General features: G+C 39.5%; 1 long non-coding RNA gene across 1 annotated transcript; it reads right to left on the reverse strand.

Moving 5' to 3' along the window:
- Positions 1 to 1,057: 1,057 nt before the first annotated feature.
- LOC309393464 lies at positions 1,058 to 1,747 on the reverse strand. The gene is made up of 3 exons (XR_014175591.1): positions 1,574 to 1,747; positions 1,263 to 1,302; positions 1,058 to 1,174 (listed from the first exon to the last, which is right to left on the reverse strand). It is a non-coding gene; the product is annotated as an uncharacterized lncRNA (long non-coding RNA).
- Between the last annotated feature and the right edge of the window lie 6,200 nt (positions 1,748 to 7,947).

A 7,947-nucleotide genomic window follows, 5' to 3' on the forward strand; every position in this document is an offset into this window, starting at 1 on the left:
TATTTTTTATACCATAGTAATGCTTGTTGTGTAATAATATAAATACTATTTTTTCTTGCTGTGGGCAACCTGTGACAAAAAACCGCCACCCATCCTGCATATAAAACAAGATCTTTATAGTGACCTGTAAATGTTTTTCAAAGATGTGTATCTGGGAAAAGTCAATCCTGTTTTCTGTGGAAATACCCAGTCTGCTGTGAAGTTCCCTGGCCCTGGTAATAATTTCTTGATTTCTAACATCAGCACCTATCAGACAGAGCAAACAGCTAGCAAAACAAAGAAATTCGCCTTCCACATTGAAATCTACTAGGTGCTGTCTTTTTTTCTCCAGTACTCTGGTGAGTAGCAAAGTGTTTAACTTCCTAAGCCCTCCTCCCTCCTTGTTCTTCACGATGGTAACAACTAATTGCAAATTACCCCCCCCCCCCACAATATCTCAGCCTTACTTTGAAGCAGATTTTCAACACTGGTCAGAAAATCATCAGCATTTAAATCATTCACACACCTCCTAAGAGAAAAGAGAGGATGGTTTAAACCCTCTGCATCCAACCGGAGTTGAACAAAATCATTTGGGCCTATGTTCATAGCTACATTATTCAAAAGAATCTGTAACACATTATGAATAGCCTCTATAGCAACTACAAAGGACCGGATTTGGTCAAGATTAACAAATCTGTATCGCTGATAGTATTCCACAGCTCTGAAATTTCGGATAGGATTTTCCCATGCCTGCACCATATCCAGATAAACATTGTTCATATTCTGAGAGTTTGCAGAGCTAGAGGATTGTAGCTGAGGCATAGAATGGCATGTATCTTCTTCTGGTTGAGAGACAATCATTGAATCATAACTAACACTGTCTGCTGGGGATGCAGGAAGTCCGGTGCCATGCATTTTTGCTTTTTTTGCAGAACGGCTCTGGTTAAATAAACAAGCAAACAAACAAAAAGTTATCGCCAACATAATAAAGTAATGCCAACACACACACACACACACCTTTAGTTTCTAAAAATAATACTAATAGAGTTGTAGCTGGGTGAAATGGTAGATATTATACCTCCTAACATCATTCGTGTTGTGTGGCTTGTGGAAGGCTGAGGGGTCATGTTATGTGGGGACCCCTGGGGTTCTGCAGGAATTGTGAGATCCACGAATGGCTGATCGTCCTCCCATTCTGGAGGAAAAGAAAACACCCCAATAGTCAGAATTGTTGCAGTATGTTTATAAGAATCTAAATATATGAAAGTATGAAAGATAAATACCTTCATATGCCCTCAAACATTCTGAGTCTGTCAATTCATTCTAGTGAAAAACAAACAAACAGTCAAACAAACAAGCAAGAAAGCAAGAATGTTATAAACACATTTTACATCTAAGAGGGGTCAGTGTTTCAAAAAAAAAAATAGCCATAAAACTACTTACAATTGTAGCTCCCATCAAACATTCTGAATCTGTCAATTCATTCTAGTGAAAGAAAATATTCAATCAAACAAACAAGCAAGCAGGCAGACAAGAACTCTATAAAAACCATTTTGCATCTAAGTGTTTCAAAATTAGGCATAAAATTACTTACAATAGTAGCTTCCATTCTGAATAGGGGTCTTCTTAGCAGCTCAAATTGATCCAGAGGTATGGTTATGCCTGAAACCAGTAAACATGACTAGACAAGTATCGGTCCTACTTTTATACACCCTGGTGACGTCACAAATTAATCACATCAGAAAAGGGGAGTTCTTCACACCTTTTGCAAAACTGCCCCCCCTGTCTATCCGGAAGATGCAGTTGAATAGAAGATAATGTTGCAAATTAATCCCGTCAGAGTTGGTGAGTTCTTCAGACTTTTTGCAAACACTGACCAGCCCTCCCCTGCCCCAACCAGCATAGGAAATCCCGAATGAATAACATCACATGAGCTTTCATTAAACTGTATCTCTGTGTTTAACATCTGACAAGATTAAACAGTAGGGTCAGCAAAAGAAAAAAACGTAATGCACCTTTCATGTGTTTTGTAAAGCACATTTTATTATAAATTTCATAGCTTTAACAGTTTCTTGTAATTAATTTCTGTTACATTCTGGCATATGATCCTCTTCAGAGCCAATGGCAATTCAGCTTCAATCTTTGACATTAATGACAGTGGGTTATGACTCTTCTCGATACACTGTATGAATGTCTTGAGATCACCAAGTGTATCCCGGGTGAAATATAATTTATTCACTTTGTCAGTAATACTGATGATGATCCAGAGAACATGCGGCATAGAAAGCTGAATACATAATTTGTTAATAAGTTCGGTTTCACTGTTTCCATCTACAACATCTTCTGATTTTAAACATCCCATTAAACAATGATGTATTATTTTAATAACACATGCTTTCAGAACTTGTGACATGCTGACATTTTGAGGCTCCACTGTTTCTAAAACAGGAAATAAGATAGAATTAGATTGGGATGTTTCAACTAAGCAAAATAGTGTTTTCTTAATTTTTATATTGCCTTACCATTTGATATTTTGCAGAACCTGCAATAACAAGGCTTTATAAGTTCATTCTCTTCAATGAATCCAGGTCTTTTTCTTATTCTACGCCAACGCTTCGGAGGTTTGGGGGTCAAATTTATATCAAACAAATCTCCATCTGAGGTTGCCATCTTCAAGAGACTGCTGAAATTAAGGCAAACTACCCAGCCCTTGTAATGACAAGTGAACCTTGCGCATGCCTGGAATCATGGGAGGTATGACATGCCCAGGCATGTCCCTGCATGGCTCTTGCGCATGCCCAGAATCACAGGGGAGTGGGCTGGGTGGGTGGGTGGGTAAGGCATGCCCGGACATGTCCCACACATGTCTCTTGCGCATGCCCAGAATCACAGGGGGTCAGGTTGGCGGGTGGGTGTGACATGCCAGGGCATTTCCCAGGCATGCCTGAACAAGACTTATCCCCTGCATGCAACCTGGTGAGTTTCCTCTTGTGAACATTTTAATTCCTGTTAATATTCCTTGTCTTTTCCTGTAGGTGGGCTTCAAAACGGTTACATGAGTATTTGAGTGTGCAATTGGCAAAATATGTGTCTTTAGATTTTACAAAGGTAAAAACCAGCTGCAGGGTTTAAAAAGGGCTGTGTTTTTTCCCCCAGGCTTCAAGGAAATGTTTTTAAACCCACCTAGAAATAAATACCTTTTAGAAAAAAAAGTGGGTTAAATGCAGACCCCTGTCTCCACAAAAATTAAAACCAACATTGCCTAGAAATAAATACCTTCTAGGGAAAAAATGTGGCTTTAAATGCAGCCCTTAGGAGAATGATTACAAATAAAAAACATTTTTTTATTTCACAACCCCCCCTCCCCCTTGAATGTCCATAGAATTAATCTAGGGTTAAACTAATCATGTACACAGAATCTTGCCATCTTTCCTGATGGGGTAAGTTTCAACACGTCTTATCTGAAAAAATAGGGCTAGGATATTGCACAACGCCTTATCTGTTAGGGCTACTCATCATGATGGGCTTAGGCCAATATACAAATATCCGGCTAGGGCTATGACCTTTGTGAACCCTGTACCACGGGGGGTCAATTATACACATCCCAGCCGGGGAGGAGGGCTATGCACGCCACATCCGGAGGGTGGGGGCTGTGCACGTCACTTCCGCTTAGGGGCATGATCTGGTGACGTAATCAGCACGTGGGTTTGTTTACTTTGATGACGTCACTGATCAAAAGTACTGATAATTTTCATTAAAAAAAGGTATGAACTATATCTACTAAGGGAGCTAGATCAATTCAATAATTTTCTATTTTGAAACATATAAATATTTTCTTTGACTCCTGCATACTATCTAAGTGGAAAGAATATCTCCTTTCAAATAAAATAAACTTTAACAATTCTTCCAATATCATAATGTATTATATCTCAGGCATTTACATTTATTCTGGCTGTGAGATGCTCCTTTGTGTTCAGGTCTGGCCTCAGGAGGATAATGTAACACTTGGGGATGAAGATGCAGCCCAGCAGACCAGCACTGGAGGCCAGGATGGAGAAGACCTGAACAGCCACCATGTATTTCCCTTTGGTGCTCAGGTAGGTGGGCACAAAAGTCACCCAGACACTGCAGAAGACCAGCATGCTGAAGGTGATCAGCTTGGCTTCGTTGAAGGCCCCAGGCAGATTCCTGGCCAGGAAAGCCACAGTGAAGCAGATGGCAGCCAGGAAGCCCATGTAGCTGAGGGTGACGTAGAACATGACAACAGCCCCTTCGTTGCATTGCAGAATGATCTCTCCAGGCTGGGAGTGGAGATCAGAGTCAGGGAAGGGGGGAGAAGCTCCCAGCCAGATGGAGCAAATGATAATTTGGACAGCAGAAGAAGAAAGGATGATGGAGTTGGCCAAGCTCTTCCTCAACCATCTCTTCACTCGGTTTCCTGGTTTTGTGGCCAGGAAAGCCAGCACCACTGTGATGGTTTTGGCCAAGAGAGAAGAAACAGCAACTGAGAAGATGATGCTGAAGACCGTTTGTCGGAGAAGGCAGGTGGCTTTCCTTGGTTGACCAATGAAGAGAGAAGGAGACAAGAAGCAAAGCAGGAGGGAGACCAGGAGGATGTAGGAGAGGTCCCGGTTGTTGGCTTTGACAATGGGAGTTTCTCCGTATTTAATGAAGATAATTAAAACAAGGACTGTAGTTAGGAATAAGAGTAGGACAAAAGAGACCAGGATGATGCCCAGATGTTCTTCATAAGACAGGAAGGTTACAACTTTGGGGAAACATTGGACTCTGGCCTCATTTGGATATTTGTCATCTGGACACTTGGTGCATTTTTCTGCATCTGAGAAACCAAAAATCAATTTTCTTTAATATTTCATTCCTTTTATTTTTCATTAAAAAAAGCATAAGAAGGATGTAATTTTTTTAAAAGTAGCTAGGTATATGAAGTTGAGGAAAGTCCTAGGGCGTTAATTATTTCTGGTGTAATGTGTAATGTAATTCATAGGAAGCTACATTATTACAGGTTAATAATGAATCATATAATCTTTTTATACAAATATTTAGAGTCCCGCCACATGGCAATTAATATCCTGGACTTAGAGGATACCTACAGTATCTTTTAACATCTGGAAGCTATATGGAATTCAGGAGAAATTTCCTAACAGTGACAACAATTAACCAGTGGAACAGCTGACCTCCTTAAGTTGTGGGTGCTTCAACATTGGATGTTTTTAAGAAGAGACTGGACAGTCACTTGTCTGAAATGGTATCAGGTCTCCTGCTTGAGCAGGGAGTAGCACTAGAAGACCTCCAAGGTCCTTTCCAGTTCTACTCTGATTGATTGATTGATCTACATGACTGGCAGAATATTTGTGCAATGAGTTCCCCCCATAACTATCCACAGCACCACATTATGGACCAGTGACACCTTCTCAGTGATCCTCAAGAGGAGGATGCAATTTACAGTGAATTGCAAGGTCTTTCAGAACGTGGACCTAAAACAATTCATCAAGTTTCAAAGAACTCAGGTGTTCCTAGAAAGGTGAATTTAGCAGCACATATCCAGTCTAGAAAGCAGGAGAGATGTTTCCTCTGCTATTAGTGAAGCTTGCCCAGTCTGCCACCCCCTCCTCCCAACTCCTCCCAACCCCTCCTTCAAAGACTTTTTGATTTACTTCCTTTTAGATAAGAAATTGTGCATGTTAGAAATTTAAAAAAAGGTGAGCTTGTGTCTTTTAACTTGCACTTTCATGAAAACGTTCTGGATGGATCCAGTTCCACAAAGCCTCCCATTTTCCTCAGGGTGACCCACCTTCCTGAGTGGAGAAGGTCCCCTCTGGACAAGGAATGCAGTCATAGCAGCAAACTGGCTCTCCTTCTTGAGCCCTCTTGACAAATCCAGGATGACAATTTTCCGCACAGTTGGACTGAGGCAGGGACTGAGCAGAAAAATTGAGAATGCCAAAGAAAATGTATTAGTAGTCAACATTCATGAAAATAGAGATAGACACTGACATTAGCCAAATAGCCTCTGGTCTTCATGTAAGTAAATATGAAATACCTGACTACTACTAAGAAGATGCAGGAAGTATAACTAACTACTGGCAGATTCAGTTCCTCCCTTTTGCTTTTGGCATTTAACATTACAATAAAGTACTTTTCTACTTAATAAAGTCAGCAGAGATGGAATTGAAAAAAGATTTACATACAATGATATATTCGTATTAAAACTGAGAATAACATTTATTGTAACAGATTTCAGAAATTTCTATTCCATTAGATTTTTCAATAAAGAATAAAACTGTGATGAAGAAAGAAATCTCTGACCAGTAAGATCTTGAAGGATTTCCATAAAACATGTCAAAGCCCCTTCACTTAGGTCCCGTCTGTTGAAAAACTTCCATTAGATGACACCAACTGGCATGGAAGGCCAACCACACTGGAGACTATAAGCTTTGCCCACTTGAAATGGGACCTCAGGCTTTGGAAAACAGAGAAAAGACACCAAAAGTTATCCCACCTTATTGAGCAACTTTAGCCGTGAAAGGGCATCTTCTTTGACAGAAAGTCTCTGTCTTTTAAAATACGCGAGAATCTCTTCCACAACATCCTTCTTGGGGAGAACCAAGAAGCCCCAAATGCCTAGATCGGCTCTTATCTCTCCATTTTGGTCCAAGTATAGTTTAAACTGGGAAATATTCCAAAATTCATTCTTCTCCAGAAAGGGATGAAACTAGAATGGGAACATCCAGGAATTTGAAAAGCAGAAAACTTTGTTTCTTATCCCACATTGAATTTTTCTTCTACAATTGTCTAACCTCCAAATATGGCAAAATAGGATACAAATACTGCCAATATCTTCATAAGTGAATGAAAAAGTTTGAGAAAAGTTTGTCAATCATTTAGTGACAAAATATAAAGAAAATATAATCGACACAATTGGTCAATTTTAGGGAACATTCTAGAGCAAATGGCAAATAAAATGAACAGAGAAATAAAAGATGATCCTTAAACTCTTTGAAAACAACAGGTTTCCCAGAAAGCATGGGTTGATCAAGAAGAAAGTTGTCAGGCTAATTTTCTCCCTGGTCATCCTGATGGAAAACATCTCTAAATGTCCCAATTCTACTTGATTATAATGCGACATTAAAAAATTTTATTGGAAGATCTGAAAGAACAAATCTCCCACCAGCTCTTTTCTTAGTCTGAAAAGTTAGTGAGTATCCTGAGTTTCTTTCTCTCCCATTACGCAGCTGCAGGATTCTCCCCTCTTATCTGATCCTTCCCTAGGCAGCCTCTCTTCCTCTCATCCCAAAAATCATTCTCACACATCATTACACTTCCTAAATAGATTATGGGAACTCTGGTGATATCACTGGATTTTAGTAAAGGAGTCAGAAATAATTTTGCGATAGGATTAGAAGCCTGAGGGGTGGATGATATGATAACTAAGTGGATAAAAACTGTCTTCAAAATGATACTCAAATAATTTTAACCCTTTTTAATCTTTCTTATGAAACCTAAAAGTGATGGATACAAATTTGCCTTTGGTCATCAATTATTCTATGTTGTCATTAATACGGTAATTAATATGATCTTAGAGTAAGCTAATTTGATGTGATTTAAAGAATATAAAGTCTTTCCACTTAGAAGCCTTATTTGAAACTTCATTTTAAAAGTTTAATAAAATAACAATGGTTTAAATCAATTAAAGGCGATAATCAGAAGCAAGCAACAATTGTTGAATCGGATGGATTGGATGGATGGACTGGAATTTAATTTGCTGCTGGCATCCCTGAAGGAGGAGTCTGGTTTGAAGGCAGGCTGCTTGGAGATGGCTGGAGAGGCCATGGACCCTGAAGACTCAAAGTGGACCGAATGGATGACTGATAAAATGGATTCTTTCAAGAAGATTGAGGGAGATTGGGGAATGGAGTTGCCATATTTAACTGGAAAACAAGTCTTAAG

Source organism: Natrix helvetica (assembly GCF_964273705.1).
Source record: "Natrix helvetica genome assembly, chromosome: 5".
Taxonomy (NCBI): Eukaryota; Metazoa; Chordata; class Lepidosauria; order Squamata; family Natricidae; genus Natrix; species Natrix helvetica.